At 42.8% G+C, this 18,334-nt stretch overlaps 1 protein-coding gene across 1 annotated transcript in view; it reads right to left on the bottom strand.

The window, feature by feature from the left end:
• lingo2b (leucine rich repeat and Ig domain containing 2b) overlaps nucleotides 1-18,334 on the bottom strand; it is a 32,735-nt gene that overhangs the window by 12,899 nt on the left and 1,502 nt on the right. The window lies entirely within an intron of this gene.

Raw genomic sequence — 18,334 nt, 5'->3', positions numbered from 1 at the left:
TCTCTGTGAACGAGAGGGCCCACAGTCAACAATACCCATTTGCATCAGAGTGCTAATAATTAGGGGATTAACTCGGGCAGTTTGAATAAAAGTTTGCAATTCATATACAGTTGCTCGGGGACGTCTATTTTCTGCACACTACCTCTGGGTCACTGCATGCATTTCCATCATTTCCTCTGGAAAATAAATCACTTCGACATTAGGTATCGGAAGCTAAAGCAAGATGCTCCTGACAGCTCGTATAATTAATACTAGCTTTAAAAGTCAGTCACTTCCTATTAGCCGCCAAGGGATTTGCATTCGTAATATGCTCTCATTACAAAATTTCTTTCTCTGAGAACTTGCACTCCTCTCATTCCCTGGAAAGTCTCCTCCACTTACAAACTATGTCAGTGTGGGACCTGCTACTTTCTCCGTGTTCAGCTACACATTTTCGAGGAAGTAATTTTGCCTGTTACCAATTATTAATAAGAAGAATCTGACGGAAGCCTGAAATGCTGGGTGGTTCTCTTTTTTCAGACATATGTTTAAACTCGTGTGGACGTTTCGTGCCAAAGCCGCAACATGTTCTCACTGGCTTCAGATCAGTTGTTATTTAGAAAGGGGGGGGGGGGGGGGAGAACTAAGCTGCAGCAGCATCACTTCGCATCCACAGCTTCTTTCGGCAACCAAAGTTTTAAATAACATTTTGTGAAAGGAAAATCTTGATGTTTAAATGTTACGCTCTCTCAAACCTGATACGTTCCAAAAATGAGTCAGTTTCTCCACTAACAAAAAGTGTTACCCCGAAAACAGGTTGAAGGAACTTCCCCTGAAGGCGTTTGAATGATTTCTATTCGCCTGAGGAACAAGATGTCTCTTCGCTCTGCTGCCAATCACCTCCCGAATACGCTTTTGGCTTAGAATCAAATCACATTCACTACAAAATACACATAGTGGCAGTAAATATTGGCAGTGTTAATACCAGTGTGTATTGGAGGCGTGAACGTCCGTTTTTCCCTAGAGAGCCCTTTTAGGTTTTTTTTACATCTGACCCTTAGCAAAGGATTAGGCGCTTCGCACTGACACTGAATAACACGGGGGGGATTAGCACTTTCGCCTGTCACCAAATCATTCTGACGGATTAGCAATCGCCACTGTCACTCCGGAGAATTCACTCCAGGCTCCAAACGGATTGAAGTCGGCCGTGACAGCCAAGGTGACACCGGAGTGAGAGGGAAAGAGTCCCTCTCGTCGGATCCCCTTTCGTGTCTGACAAGAGTCTCAGCACGGACAACGTTAGCATGACGGACACTCAGTGGGAGCTGTCAATGGACAGCGTGAGCTCGCATGCTGTCTATCGGCTACAGGTGAAGGGTCACTTCCGTCAGTGGCGCTCTCCCAAAAAATACGACTCTGCAAACTCTAGTCCCAGACAACCCGAGCTTCCCTGTGTCACATCTCTTTGTGTGGAACTTGATTCGTTTGACAATTAGTTTGGGATGTTGCCATCTTGAAACAATGAAATATCAAACTTAAAATGCGGGCCCTACCTAATCTTGTGGGGCCCTTTCTTTGCTGTGTTGTATCATATCGCCTCAAGCTGACTGACACACAGAAAAGTACCGACCGTTAAGTACTGACACACAGAAAAGTACAGACCGTTAAGTACTGCATCAGGTGTTGGCTGGCTTTTGTACTTGATGGCGACGGAGGTTTTGAACAAAACATTTTAGCCCCCGAGGGCCCCCGCAAACAGGTTAATCCTGCCATGGCTCTGCACAAACACATTTCACTCCAACAAGCTTAAAGGCTTCCCTCCCTAAACAGTAAACAAAAGCCAAATCAGATTTTATCATTTAAGTATTTTGCAAGATGATTACTTCTGAGATTACCTCGAGATGGTTCTGTTTGCCACGTTTGCACAAAGGTCTGCATGATGTCTCTCAGAATTAAACACCTTTTTTAATCATATTCTTGTAGCGCTTCCATTTCAGTTTTTTCTTTTTGCAATATCCTCATTGTTACTCAACGTAGAAACACAAAACCCTGCCAGATTATATTACCGTTCTGTAGATTTACCTTATTGCCACCAGTCTGGCCGATGCTATTGGGACGAAGCCTGTCGGAGCGGGAGTGAATTCAAACGCCTTGTCGTCGCAGTTGTAAACAAAATGCGATCTAGTTGATGAAAACGTTTTTTTAAGTAAAAATGTCTCTACACCAGGATCTCTGGAGGCGTTCGGAAGCTTCAAATCGGTACTTGAATGTCTCTTGTCGAAATGCAGTTTCAAGAGCCGTAGTTGACTTCTTCCCTGAAGTTTTCAGGCGCACTGGCTTGTTCTTTCATATTTTCTAATGCGGTTGTTAATAATATGGACTGATGATTCAACCAGGAGAGTTTCATGTCGATCCAAACCGAAGAAGAAGTGCTCCAATTGGGAGACACGTAATATTTTGTAGGTTGAAAATGAATGGGACTTTTACTTCGCAAACCAGGCGCAACTGGAATAGCTCCTCCCTTCCAACTCTATTCATGCGACTGTTCAAATTGTTTTTTGGAGCAAGCAATAACTAAAAATGTAAATTTTCTCCAAATCACTCAAAAATGACCATAACACCGGTTTGGGTTAAGTTTTGTTTCAGGTCCTTAGGAGTTAAAGTTGACTGAATGCTTCCACGGCAACTCCTCTCCCCACACCTTTTTGACGTTGGAGTTGCAACTTCAACTCCAACATTTTATGCAACAATCTGAAACTAACGATTATGCCTGCATGAACCCACTTTCAGGATCATCGCTTTTATGCAGTCGGCCGTTTTTAGATTCTATCTGTTATAGATCTATTATATCATTAAGCCACTCAAATTGTCAAAAAGAGTTTGTGTCCTGAGTGAGACCAAGTCAACGTTGACCTATTTTACCTGACGTTTTTTTACTTCCGTACTTTACTAATGCCGGTAATTTAAAAAACGTAGTCATTTAACATAACAAACATATTTATTTGAACCCAAAACACAATCTTTTCCGAAACCTAACCAAGTAAACCGAAACCTACATTGGAAGTTTATTTTGAAAGACGACTGTATACACCTAACGAGAGGAAAGTGACACGCCGTCCCTGACATGTCCAAAACTGACGCTAGAGGGGTACCTGGAGCGTCACAGTTTGACGTTTAGGGCCGCTGACCAAGAGTTACTGTCGAAGAACGCACCAAAGCCTGGCATCTGATAAGCTGGAACCACAAAACGCTTCACATGTTTGCTTGATAAAATTAGTTTAAATCGACTAATCCATTATTGGCATTGTTTGAGCACTACTTCAAATAGAAACCCATTTCTCATAAGATCAGCATGCTCAGTTGGACCAACAGTTTATTCTGGTCAGTGGCAAAGATCAGTAATTACTTAGATCCCCCAATGTGTTTGTTCTTTAGGTGAAAGTGTTGGCGCAATAAAACACTGACTGCAATATACTGTTTGTGGAACTCTAACTACAAATGTGACAGAAGCCTGAGGCTCACTGAGACCGAGAAGCTCTTCTCCTGTGATTTGTTTACGCCAGAATGCTGATCCGCAGAATGAATGCAACAGCAACAAATTAGTCTGTGTGTGTGTGTGTGTGTGTGTGTGTGTGTGTGTGTGTGTGTGCTTACTGGATACTTCCACACGATATTACCTACCTTTTACACCTGCTGCATAATTGGCTGCTCACAACCGGAGACTGAACCCTTTTGGGAACGAAGCGGGTCTGGACCATTACGATGTGCTTAAATGCACTGAAGTCCCAGGCTAACGCGCATTCACATGCATACATGAATATTCCACAACATTATGCACAGTCTGATATCCACTTGAAAAGCCTTGTGACTAAGCGAGAGGGGGAAAAAAATAAAAAATCCTCCCACTGCACAATGACTTGAGTTGGTACTGTCTCTGCTCGAAGGAAGTGTGGTTTGGATAGAGCTTCTGTTATATGTTTAAACAGTGTTTCCCTCATGCAGGCATCAAAATGACCGGCAGCCTAAAAAAGCAAATCTCCTGGGGGAGCTAGTTTAAAGACCATCCAGTTGAGAAAGTAGCACAGAAAATCATTTAGCTCGACTCCTTTTTTACAATTGTTTTTTTGGCAAAGTGAAGCCACGCGTTTTCCTGCAGACGTCTACACGCAGCGGCTGAGCTGTCCCAGCATTGTGACTCTTACAAATTGTACTATTCAGAAAAATCCAAGAATATGCCAGGAAATCAATACAGAGGAGCTGAGGACAAAGGGGCCTCTGTAGCAAAGCCCCTGTCTCACACAGGATGGAGGACTACTGGTGGCATGCATCAATTAGCGCCTCATCTATTTTCTATCAACAGAACACTGAGCTGCAGAGTAAATAGTGGCAGCTGCTGTGTCTAAGCAATGGATTCTACCCTTTTTTTTCCTCCTAGGGCCCAAGTCAGATCACTGTACAGGTGATCCACGGCGAGAAGAAGACTGTGGAAGAAGAATTCCACTGCAGTGGAATTATGATTGTGCCTTTTCCTCATACAACCTTGATTTTTCTTTTGTCCTTCACATAAGCATTTTGGAAAGTTGGGCGACGGACTTTTATCCCATTTTAGTCCCTTCTGTTGCTGAGGCATGCCTCAACCCCCATCCTACCAACCTATTTAACATACAAGGACCACCGACTGGGGTCCCTGGGGATCCCATGAGTAAACTGCGGCAAGAAATGTATTTCTTCTCAAAACATTACGGCAGCGTATTGTTTTTGCACTTCTGAGTCTGCCTCTGGACGGATTTGGTGTTGCGGCTGGTGTGATCACATCGCAATACGGTCTCTCGTTAGTTATGTAATTAATGTCGTTTGAAGAAAAAAAAAAACCAGATGATTATTATTCTAGGAAAGTTACAGTTAATTTGCATATTAGTGGAAAAAGGAAAACAGACAGAGCACACAAGGAAATGTGTATCTGCTGTATCTGTGGCTAAATGAGTGTCACTACCCCCCTGATAGTGTGCGCTACTTTAATTAGGGCACACGGCAAACATTTTATTTGTCTATTCTATTAAAACGGAATAATTGGGAGCTTTGGACTGGTGTCCTGCAGGTAACCAATACGTTGGTATTTAAAATGTTGTATAAAAACACAAAAAAAATGGCAAGAATGGTATGAATTCATGAGAAACAAATTGACTGAGGAATAGAAAAAAGCACCTGTGAGATATAACCAAAAAAAGGGTCTCTATCCAATAGGTGATTGATTTGAAGAGTTTGGGTATCGAACACATGTGTTTTCGTTTAAAGACGAGGTTCCTGATGACGTCCTCTGCTCAGTCACAAGCCACTGCTTGTTTCTTTCTCTCACATCTTTAAGACAAACCAACTAATATTCTTATGTATTAGTTTTAGTGCAGCGCCCTCATGAGCCGACAGAAGACTGTAGAAATATTAGAAAGCTGCACAATACTAATCAACGGTGATCGTCCCCATTTTCATGCATGCTTTGTGGCAAAAAAACAGGATTTTGGACAACCACAATTCTAAGCAACTTTTTGGGGATGGAAAGAGAGTAAATAACACATGAAGAGATGTTGATTTGAGAGACATGAGCGGCTTTGAAAATTATTATCTGAATGTGGCAATGCCCAGTGATCAAGGTCCTGTCCATGTGGGAATGCTGAGTGCACTCTGCTAGTTCCCTCTTTAATGACCCATTAAAACTGATAAATGACCGGAACCATTACAACCACTTAGTTGCTCACAGAAATAGTATTCTTTCTTTTCAGAGAGCCATCAGCAACAAATTGCCTAATTCGTTTCCTTCAAGCTTTTGTGGCTCAACAAGCCATTGGTGATTGGCTTAGGTTAGTATTGAGATTTCTCCTTTTCTATTGGAAATTGGACTCAATGGACCACAATGCAATGCAGTTGAACACCATTTTATAACTCAGGAAAAGAGGCTGACTCTGCCAATCATGCCATATATCTGGGAGTAGTAGAAAGGCATTCTGTGAGATGAACAAAGGCTTCACCTGTACTGTATGAAGTGTGAAATAGGCGAGGCGCTTTAAAGGGAACAAAAAGACAAATTACACCAGTTTGTCACACCAGAAATCCCTTAATGCCTTAATACACAGAATAATGGCATATTGTGCAACACTGCAAGTGTCTGCGGGTGAAATAAGAGGCAATCCTCTCGTGAAAACTCAGACTTCGGGGAAATTTAAGTGAAGGAACTGAATTGTTTTTAAGTAAAATACTCCGGCAATCGTTCTACCTCTAATTAAGCCCGTGGTGAGTTACTGAGCAAACTATGTCTCCAAACAGATGAGAGAAGGGACCGTTAACCACAATGTCCTAAATAATCTTCTCAGTTCATGAATTGCATTTAGTAGTTCAAACTTTGAGTACATTAAAATTTGAACGATCTATAGCGCATCGTCTAAAGAGCATTTTGCGAGCTAAACGACGTACAATCTGGGCGCAAAGTAAGGCGTAAATGAGATAAATGAGTTGTGTTTAGTCTCTGCATCAATCGTAGGTGTGTTTTGGGCTGAACATGAATCAAACCAATCACGTGTCGAGTGGCATGTCCCATTTGGAAGCCCTTTAAGGTGCACCTGCAGCTGATGCATTGCTCTTTAAATGTCAGATTCGGCGAATTGGAGAACTGAACGATATCCTGCATTGAAAATGTTGTTTTTGAAAGGCTACAAATACAGGCTGAAGCATATTATTTTATGAGATAAAAACATGTGAATTTATTGTATCCATCTTTTTTCAATATATTTGGATTTTTGGTATTTACAACTCGTTGAATTTAGTGGAAATGTTACCAGTAATATAAGTGTAGCCTGACCTTTACCTGCAACTGTGCAGAAATAACGGCTTCAAACGAAATAAATAGACATGAAAAAAAGCTGCGCAGCATACAAATGTTAATTTAGAATTCAAATGTCAGTGTTCGAATTGAAGCTATTCAGTACAGCCATAGAACTATTAGGAGGGCTACATAACATTCAAGCGCTGGGATTGGCCAGGCGTCCAGGCTCGCCGAGGTAGCAGTAACCCGATTTGTTCAGGTCCTATGACCGATGAGCTATCCTGACCCTAACTACTCCAGGTCAATGGCTAACTTGAACCAACTGTCTCTGCCTCAACCAGCCACGCATGGCGGCCCTTGGGAAGGAATGCAATGGGATCCATAATTACACTCCGTTTACTATTTGTCGCTGTCCATTGACCTGGGGTGCTGGAACCGGAGGCTGCTTTACACAAGGGCTTGAAGCCTGCCACTGCCAGAGAGGCGGTGTGTAATGCACACTTTTATGATACTATTGATGTCTTTTAAGGCTGGTATTTATTCTACTTTAGCCATTAAATGTATTTACACCCATATAGTAGTTTGCACTGTCAATGGCAGAGTCCGTCTTTCCCACGCTGGATTAAAATAGCATGCACACGCACAAGGGATTCACAGAAATTGACGCATGCTCACTCTGCATAAAGGTCGTAGACGATATGGAAAAGCATATTTTCGTGCAAGTATAAACAAAAAAAGAAACAAAAAAATGGTTATAAATCTTTTTAAATAACCGAGTGATTGATTAACGTGTCATTTTGAACGCAACTTTAGAACTTGTGCTATTAAGATACTCTTAGCGTTTCCACTAGTAACCACAGGTGTCGCTAAATCAACCAGAAGTGAAATCTTATTCTTAATACGGATAAAAACAATACAAGAACCCAATATTACCTAAAATCCATCTAAATTGTAAAACTCTGAGCACCCACCCATCCAGATCCTCATCAGGTAAACACCATAAGCTCTGTCAGTCAGCACTGTTAGCACTGTTAGCGCTGTTAGCCGCCAGCTCACAGCCGTTGCCCTGTTGCGAGCCGCGTGGAGGCAATAGATATGCTCGAAAATTAATATTGAGCACCTTTAATATGATACTAACAAAGAAAAGGAAAAACATTGCTGGATAGATCCTCTTTGTAAAACAAGTATTTGAAGAACCGTTGTACAATGAGGTCACCGTGTCATTTTACAGAAAGGTGCATGCAATATAACCAAGTGACATTTGCTGTGTACAGTCTCTCTCTCTCTCAGTTTCCTGAAGCTTGAACTGTCTTTTTCTGTGAAATAACGGCCAGTCTCATTCTGCAGTGGATCCATTTCCAACACGGCTATGCTAATTAATCCTCAAAGCAGCTGACAAACACGGCGAGGAGGACTGCTTGCACATTTCGCAAGATTAGCGAAATGCAACACATTCAGGATGTTCTCTCGTTGAATTGTCACTGTCCCAACAGCAGCGCTCTCTGTTCACTTACCCACTCCAAAGTGTGACATTCACATTGCTCTGCATTATTGGTTCTACGAAATCTGGCTCTCCCCAAAAACACTTTGTGCTTTTAGGGCAGGTTTCTGCAGTCAGACGCTTCGATTGGTTCCAGTGTGTTTGCCAGCTGGATGGCAAGAATCTTACAGCATTACAGCAAATGGACTTATTTTGGCCAACGAGCAATTGCTTAAAATCCGCAGAGCTTGCATTAATGCTGCTCTCAGCAAGAGCAACGACATCCCACTTGCAAAGATGAGATCTTCCTATTTACTCTAAGATTATGTTGGTGACTGATGATTTTGCTTGAAATGGAATTTATTTGTTTTTTTTCATTGATAATTTGATTTTGAATTCCCGATTCAAAAAAGGTTTCATTTTGGGAATGAAAAGAAATATTTGGATTTAATTGACTGCTATTTACATTCATAGTTAGGTGGCAGAATCATACAACTTCATAATCACTATCTTATGTCATCACATTATTATTCAGATTCACCTTTTAATTCTTCCAACTACGTTCTTACATTCATTTTTAGTTCAGTCTCATTATATAAACATCCCCTGGAAACGTTCTTTTTGCTGACTTCCAGTAGTTCAACCTCACCGCTGGGTGTGGTTACATTGACCACGTCTGACAGAGTTACATGGCTTGGCTACAGTTTCCGTTTTATTTGCTGAGGAGTTGTCTGCTGCTGAGATTTGCCACTGCTGTACAACGGAGGTGAGTGGAATTTGAATTAAATTAGTTCTGCTGCTCCTTTGTCATCCTCCTCTCTGCCTGTCTTCCACTATAAATACTTTCTTTTTTTTTCTGCACAGTCAGATAAAGCGAAAATTATTGATGATAAGTCCTCCGTGGCTGTCTCCAGAATCTCTGAAGTGTTCAGGCAAACAACCCACATCGGTGCAAACTTTTCTGCACGGAGATTTGAAACACTTTGGAGAATATATTACAGGTCACACTAACTGGGAGACACACTGGAAAAAACACAACACAAAACACACTCCCCGTATGCCACTCAATGGAGAAAGTCACAATCCACAATGACATAAACCTTTAAAGTAACTCTTAGGTCACTTACTCTTTACTGGAGGGAATCAAAACTGCCGGATGCCAAGGACAATTTGTCACTGCTTCTCGCCTGGGGTCCTTTGCACATGTGGCGCATGCACATTTCAACAGTGAAGATGCAGTCAGTCAGCACTAAAGGTCATTAAGTGTATCTGAGCATCACACTTGTAGAGGGATTTAGTATATTTCACAACACTTATATATATACGTATATATATTATATATAACACGCATTTTTCCACCAGTGCCCAGTGCAAAAACACCAAATAGAATGTAATCAATGTTATGAATCATAATTAGCACTACATTCTGTTCTGATGCTGGGCATTGCGCCAGCACAGAAGCACGCGGCCATCACAGGGCTAAAAAAGAAATCGCACAAAAGAAAAAGAAAAAACACCGAGGCTGTGGCTTTGGCCACCAACCAGCCACGTGGGCCCGCGGCAAGGAGTGTGCTCTCAGACAGAGGATCAACCAGAGCGCTGGCGTCCACGCAGCAGGACAGCTGGGAGGCCACAGGCTCCACAACGGGAAACACCCGGGACGTGTTTCGCTATACGCTGTCTGTTTAATGGCCATCGTGTTCTTTGAAGTGCTTTATAATGATGAGGCGGGGGTAAGTGCATGCAGGCCACAGCTTGCCGGGGCCAATAGCATTGACAGGGTGCTTACTAAAAGTATAGCAGGTGTTCCCCGGGAGCGATGCTCTGTTCCCAGCCTGAGCAAACAACCTGTTTGTGTCCGCACTCGCCGTTTTTTTCTTTTTATTCTATTTGTGCTATCACTGAGCACTCCAAGCTCAGCCATCCATCCTGTCACAGGGGTGAATAACGCCATATTGACCATCTTGGAGCGGAACAATATTTGTTGTGAAATGTGCAACAGCACGCCGTCTCTTCCCCTCTATCACGCTCGACAGGCAGTCAGCAGTTGTCTTTTTTTATCACCGCACATGATGTCAGGAAATCAAGTTTGATTTGTGTTCGTCTATCACCTGGTGTCATTTATTACACTGTAGTCGGGCCAGGAAGCATAGCATGCGTGGCATCTATTTATACTGGAGTTTTATTTCGTGAGAAAGGAACATTTGACGACAGCATTGTTGAAGATGTCGCCTTTTCTTTACTCGACAGAAATGCTTAAGTGTATAGCTAGTGGTGTGCCATTTATCTTCATTGCTGCTGCAAACACGTCAGAATCCAGCACACCAAAAACATTAGAGACACACACACAAAGGCAGAAAACAATCAACACCAGCCTTGCAGCTAATACCGCTTCAGTTTGAAGCTGAACCATAGTGAGATTGAGAATTTATGACAGCAGAAGACCTACGTTGAAGGGTCGAAACATCTCATTTAGATCACGCTCCCCACTCACCTGCGCCACTCTCACTTTCAATGCCTGTATCAGATTCACTTTATTTTACGCTGTGCCATTCGTGCACTTTAAATGACATTCCAAAATGCCTCCCTGTTGACTTTTGGCATCGTTTCCGCTCTATTATCCAGTTCTGTGAGGTCTTTATCACCTTTCCTTGCTCATTTCGGTCTCCTTCTGTTTTAGCGTCCCCTCCGGGCTCTCGTTTTTCTTTCACCTGCACTACGCGTAATCCATTTTCTTTTTGTGCGTTTCTATCATTTATACTATACTTGATTCTAATGTAAATTTGCTGTCGCAGGGGATGGAGTCAGGCAGTGGGAGAGAGGGCGGGGGAGCTAGTGTTAGAATATGGGCCAGATGCAGGCAGCACTCCTGGGGATGCAGGGTTACGGGCCTCGCTGTTGAAATAAATAAATACCAAATTGGAAAGAGATGACGGTGAGGGCGGGAAGGCTCGCAGGTAGTCTGACACTCTGATGTCAAATCTGCCTCTTGGTTTAATTCCTCACATCTCCCGTCTGACTGCTGCAAAACCCAATGAAACACAAATATCATGCAGACTATAATCATGTTTCATTTATTTTGTCATTATAAAAAGTGTGACTTTTTGTAATTTAATATGTCTGCCAGCCTTAACCAGGATCCAACAAGGGTCCAAGAATTTCCATTGCTCCGGTATTACGTATTGGATCATTTTTCATGAGAAAGTAGTATTCCAGAAATCCAGAATAACCACGAAATTGTTTCTGGATAAACACATTGATTTCAAAATAAATGTTTTTTCAAACAAAGACTGCTTATCATCATAAAATGGGATCAATTGCATTCAAAAGTTAAAGTAATTACTGCGTTTCTACTAGAAATGTGTATAATTGTTGTTGCCTATAAGCAGCTAGCAAGTTCCGTGAGTTCACTAACGCTAACGCTACTCAACCAGCAATCCCCTGAATTACAAATCCTACTACTGTATGGCGAAGTCATGACCCGCCCAGCCCTGCCTCTGTTTGGCTTCTACTTGCTGCCATTGTTGTTTGGGTCGGTTAGATGTAGGCATGCAGGTTGGTTAGGGTAAGAATAAAAGGGCAGAGTAGGGCCGGTCTTGACTTTGCTATCGTAGGAAAACACAAAGCAATCGCTGGTGTAGCTTTCTCACTAATGCTGAATTAAATGAGCTGTTGGATAAAGTCAGAATCATAGTGGTCTGGCAAAAACAAGGCCTTTTTAAAGGTTGGGAAAAGGTCAACCTGTTTGAATATTCATTTTATTAGCCACCCAGGAGAAACATACTGCATGCAAGAACTTGTTAGCTAACGACGACAGAACCTGCGTAAAGCACCGAAATTGTAATTCATATGGGAGAAAATATCGTCCTTAAAGTATACTACAGTGTAAATGAATGTACTATTTTAAAAAAAGGCCACCCGGCTCCTCTTACCGACGTGCTCTTAAATAATCTAAAAATAGGCTTCTAAGGGGAACCGATCTTCCTCTGGGTTTGTGATAATGCCAGAGGAAGGGAAGCCCACGCAAACCTGAGAACACTATTGTGCTGAAAGCCTTTTTTTCCCCATTTTACTGGCATCTCCCGCAGGAGTCTGTCCTCCAGAGACCTGCCTGTTGCTTTCGTTTCCTCATTTCTCAATGGGAGGGATGTGTGCCATTATGTGCATTTAACATTGCTGAGAGCTGCGCATCGTTAAATATTGCAGTGACTTATAAACATTTCGACTGTTAGTGCCTCAAAGGATGTTTTAAGAGAGGAGCTTGTTTCCTCTGGCATGTGCTGTGCTGCGACACAGACTATGGATTGACTTACATCAAGGCAACAAACAACCTTATCAGTTATTAATGCAATGTGCAAGAGCAGTATGGACACTGTGCTCTTAAGATGCCACATGTGGTGTTTTAATGTGAATGAATTGATGAATATGGGTGAGAGAAGCTGTAACAATATATACCAAGCTGTAAACCGCAGTAATCACAGTTAATTTGATGAAACATATAGATCTTTTAAAATGCTGCACATACAGGTACGTAGCTCTTCCTCTATTAGCCAAATATCATACCGTCTGTATTTCAACCAGCTCCAACCCTGATCGGTGTTGGGTTGGGAATGTAGCCTAATGGCCCATTAACACCAAGCAACTGCACGACAATTAACGTTTTGTGCCCTCATGGCTGAGTTGAACAGCTCTGGATCGGCGGTTACGTGTTTTGTTTCCAAAAGTCGATTCTATTTCAACTTTTCCTCGCAGCGGTTTTTCATATTTTCCCCCTGCTTCCCCTTCCACAGCAACTGATTTGGTTTGAATGCAGCCTAAAGGCGGGTGGAGGACCAACTTCCAGGATCCAGAGCAGCGTCTGTCTGAGGTAAATTGTTGTATATTGTAAGCTAATGAAAGCTAGTTTCCTTTCAGCAAATTTGAGTGAATTAGAGTTTCCTCTGGTAAACAGTTTCAGTGTACTGTACATGTCTGGGGCTTTTATTATGAAAGGTTGAAAGGAGTAGGCCTAATAAAGTTTGCTGTCTCCGTTTGGATCCTGCGTGTTGTTGTCCAATATCGGTGAAGGTTTTGAATGTGTCCGTTCAGAACAACGTTATTTTGGTTGAGGTTTTGCTTTTATTTGCGGTGCAAAGGCTCAGAAAAATTGGCCAATAATTCAAACAAGTATATTGACGTAGAAATTAATCGCGCAAAAAAATAAATAAAGCAGTGCCTAACAGCCTCAAGTCTATGTAATGTCCCCCAAAGTGACATGTGTGTGTGTGTGTGTGTTTATCCAGTAGTTTGACACCAATACAGTATATTGATTTTCTGATAAATGCCCCGATGCTACAGGCTTTCATTAAGCATCAGCTTCTTATTGTTGTCCACAGCAATGGATATGATACCGTTTGATTGATCACAGATTTATTTTAAAATGGATCAATACTATGCTGGTTGTCTGTGTGAGGACCGTGACCTGAATTGATTTCAGCAGGGTTCTATAACAAAGAATATGCTATAATTGTTATTATGCCATCGGGTGTGTGTTTTTATGATTATTGTCGTGCTTATTATAATAATTATGACTACACTTATATTTATGACTGTGACTTTGGTGCAGGATTATGCAGTGATCCCTGGTTCAGAGTTGTGTCCATGCTACCGTCTTTGTCCTTGTTGAGCATATTCCTTATATGAGTAGCAAAGCCATGTTGAGTGGCCTGTGCAGTGATGTCACGTGGGAGGATGTATGCCTGTGTGTACTGGGGTGCTGTTGTGCGCATGCGCAGAATAAACGGTCAGTGAGTTCCCAGACCAAAGAGACGATGGTAGTCTGTCCTTTTTCTCCCGTGCATGCTAGCTACTAGGAGCTACTAGCTAACCACTTTGGTGACTGTAATAACGAAGATAGCTGCAGGAATGTCTAACGCTACAGTCCTGCACCTCTAGGAAACTCACGCAACTCTCATTTCAGGCGATGTCCTCCTTCACATTCACACATGAATTTTTGATACAGAAAAAAAGAGCTGCTGGCAGCTTTGAGACGATTTTGGCTCCGCCGTCGCAAAAAAACCCCATGTGGGTCGAGCCCTTGTGTGTATTTATGTTGGAGAGAAGGAGCAAGAGAGTGCGTGCAGGAGGAGGTGCAACATATACCTGAGCGAAAAATAGGCTCCGTGAGTGTCGGAGAATAATCCTGCTCTTGTGAATTTCCCACGCACAACTGTTACATTTTAATCATGCACTGGAGACGAGCGGGCGGGAGGGGGGGATTTTGAGTTTGTTGAAACTGACGCCTACAGAAACCTGCATCTGCATTGCTAATCACGCTCCGGCAAAGGGCCCCACAGACTAGCCTTGTCTTCCCTGTCAAAACTAAAAAATTCGTCCCCGATAACAGCCGAGCGCTCCACGGCTCGCTGCATGGCTAATGTGTTGCGAGGCTACATCTGGAGAGAGCCCTCGCTGCCCTGTTACTTTGGACAAATCTGTATTCAGAGCAAGAGCACAGAGATTAAAAGTCTCTGCATCACTGTCTGCTTACACTGGCTGTTTGGTCTCATCTTGATCCCACCATGATGCATGTACCGTATGTCTGCCGCCCTGTCATGTTACTTGAGTGTACTGTGTGTATGCTCTCAATTCAGACATCTGTTAATCCCCTTCTATTGCAGCCACCTTTCACATAATTGTCAAGTTAAAACTCAATGTATTCACAAATATTCCAAGATTTGTGGAATCTCTATTTCTTCCTGAACGGTTGTAGCTATAGAAGCTTTTTAGCCGTTTTCACCAGACCACCATAGTATCAGAATACTGAGATGCACCCTGTTTTTGAGACTATTTTGAGAAATACTCTTCTTCAAGTCACCGAAAAAGATGTTCCAGTTTAGGAGTGGTTCCATCCCTGCAATTTGAAGCACTTTATTACGTCTTTGCGATTCAGCATTCGGATGTCTTTTATTGTGTCCACCTGTTGCAGCTACCTCTTCCTTTGCTTATAGAGTAACTGCACACTCAAATCATGTTTTTTTTAGGCTGTAAACCAAATGATGCGACTGTACTGCGATGAAACACATCAATGCTGGTGTTGACATTGACGTTTCTTAACAAATTTATGTCCTTATTAATTAATGGCTCAAAACGGCATTTAGTGTTTAAAAAAAAGCCCTAATCTTGCACGGCCAATTCTGAGATAGAGTCAACTGTTTCGGACTAATGTACATCATGAAATAAAAGAACGTTAAAGCCCTCTGATCACCTCCCTTTTTACTTTTTCCGTAAACACCATGTAGTAGTTCAGTCACAGCACAATACAAGCCTGCTCCTTCCTTTCTGTGGACTGGAAATTAAGCTATTGGCACATTATGACGTCTTATGAATAAGTGTTATTGATTTTCTGACGATGATTGTGCAGATGAAGCATTTTTTTTTTTCCATTTAGCAGATAGTTAGTTAGCTTTCATGCTAACGTCACACTGGTTAGGAGACTACAGCCGATGGGTGACCAGATGCCTGCTCTGGAGACTGGAGGCACTACGCTTTGTGCTGTCAGAATTTCCCGCTCTCCTCCTGGTGAAGTAGTCTCTGGCAGTGGAGGCGAGGGAGGCGGAGGGACCTTGTGGTGGTAGTTCTTGTCTCATTTGTAGTCTGATATTTGTCAAGGCTGCGTCAAGGCTTTCTTCGTGTGGAAAGGGAGTGGTTCCATCTCTCAGGACCTTGCCAGAAACCCGTGAGCTACATAAAAGCCCTCCGTGCTGCATCTCACTCTGAGCTCTATGCATCTTGGATAAGATTACTAGGATTTCATCTTGTCAGGGAAAATCCTCAGAAGACGTCATGTTCCTATGTTTTGAATTTCAACACGATCGCATCTCTCCTTCGTCTGTGGAGACTGTGTCCGTACTACAAATCAGATATTGTTTACATTACTGCAATCCATTTTCCAGCAAATGGCTGTGTTGCAGACAACTTAATGTGTTTTACTGTGATTCAAGCAGCCACCGGTTTTCAAGTAATCGGAGTACATTATTAAACCAAACTTAAACAGACTTGAAACTTGCTCGGCCTTGGTAATCCTTTACATTTCTACCTTATTATAAGATAGTAATAAGGTTGGGTGATAAAATGATCTTAAAAATGTTAAAATATTCCACGGCGCCACTAGGCGGCAGCCTCTGGTCAATGCGGATGTGCATTAAACTTGCATTTTCTCCACTGGCCATCAGGAGGCAACTCCTTTGGTTGCAAAAAGTAGTCTGATTTTACGGAAGTCTATGAAAAAATGACTGTCGTTACTGCTACCGTATTCGACGTCTCTACACCACTCACAGTCAAAATACAGGCACATCCGTTCACTGCTTGCAAAAAAACAAGATGGCGACAGCAAAAATCCAAGATGGCGACAGCCAAAATCCAAGATGGCGATGGCCAAAATGCTGAACTCGAGGCTTCAAAACGGCAGTCCACAAACCAATGGGTGACGACAGGACCACTACGTCCACTTTTTATACAGTCTGTGACAATCACGATGATACGATACGATATGAGATAAAGTTATTTTTGAATTTGTTTTCCATTCCTGACCAGAACACTAGACGAACAGCCAATTGTCGTGCCAAAAAGACAAAAGACAATTATTAAAGCAATTAAGGTTGTGTGTGTGTGTGTGAGAATTTACTAAGTCCTTACATTAATAATGGCGCTGTTCAGCAGCCAGCTGTTCTGTTACTGTGGGTATAATAGTTGATTGCAGAGCAATGACTTGAACTTAAATGTGCTCAACTTGTGTGAAGTAAGTGGAAATATCCACCATATACATATTCATCATTTTAGAAAAATGTGGATCTTTAGGTGACACTTGTTGCTACAACACACGGAATTTGTCCTTTCACAATAACAATTAATATTAAGGATATATTTTAGATCAGTAATTAGTTTGGATTACGTTGATTTCCATAGATTTTTGGACTTGGGCTCTTCATAATTAATTTGCTGTGGGTGTGTCGCATGGATGCGGCCAGAAGTGAGCCGCAGGGTCGCCTGTTGGGTTGAAGCGAACGTGGCCACGGATCACGGAGGTCCTAACAACGCCGATTAAGGTAATCAGTGGGAGTAAACACCCGTCAGATGAAGCTCCAAACGCTGGCCGCTCCTTCCTCACTAGCTAAAATGCCACGGAAGCAACTGGCTGGTTGGTGCGGGGCCACATGGGCGGGATGTTACATCATTAGCATAAACGCAGGGGTTGGAGGTGGACTGAACGAGGCCGCCGAGGTCAAGGTTTTGGTTGGACTCGCTGAAGACACATTGAGGAAGTGTGAAGAAAATAAAGTCAACGGGAAAATGATCACGGACTAGAGCGAGTTCAAACACTTCCATGCACTTTATGATGAGCGTGAAACCCTCCTACGTGACAGACACACACACACACACGGACATGACAGGCCCTGCCAGTTACTTCCAAATGAACAGGGGGAGGCGGCGTGAGGAGACAAACAAACAATGGGAGGGGAGACAATCCCACCTTCCCCTCTCCCCCTCCATTATCTCCTCTCCCATCCCCCTCTCACCCTTAACGAGGGATAGTTTTCTCCTCGCCTCTCATCTCTCTCCTCCCCTCCTCTCCTCACCGTCTCCAGGGACCAAACTCACCCTCTGACAGGTTGCCATGGAAACGCCTCACACGCTCTCTCGCAGACACACACGCTCTCGCTCTCTCTCGCTCTCTCTCTCTCTCTCTCTCTCTCTCTCTCTCTCTCTCTCTCTGTTGCAGCGGTAGCGGCTGTATCCTCTCCTCCATTAGCATCCCTCTCGCTCGGAGAGAGCAGGGGCGGCGGTTGTCGAAAATCCTGACGCACGGTGAAGTATCCGCCGCCTGGATCCATTTGACCAAAAAAAAAAAAAAAAAAAAAAAAAAAACTTACTTTGATATTCTGGATCCACGGGGCACACGGTGTGAGAATTTATGGAGTGCGATTAATTATTTGACACAGCTCACCAAACTGTTGTTACCGAGCGCTCACTTTTTTATTTTTAGATTCGGATTACAAAGGTATTTCCTGGCAATCCCCCCC

Source organism: Anarrhichthys ocellatus, unplaced genomic scaffold (genome assembly GCF_004355925.1).
Source record: "Anarrhichthys ocellatus isolate YVR2014 unplaced genomic scaffold, GSC_Weel_1.0 scaffold36, whole genome shotgun sequence".
Classification (NCBI taxonomy): domain Eukaryota; kingdom Metazoa; phylum Chordata; class Actinopteri; order Perciformes; family Anarhichadidae; genus Anarrhichthys; species Anarrhichthys ocellatus.
The sequence above is the reverse complement of the archived record's forward strand: the minus strand, read 5'-3'. Positions and strand labels throughout refer to the sequence as shown.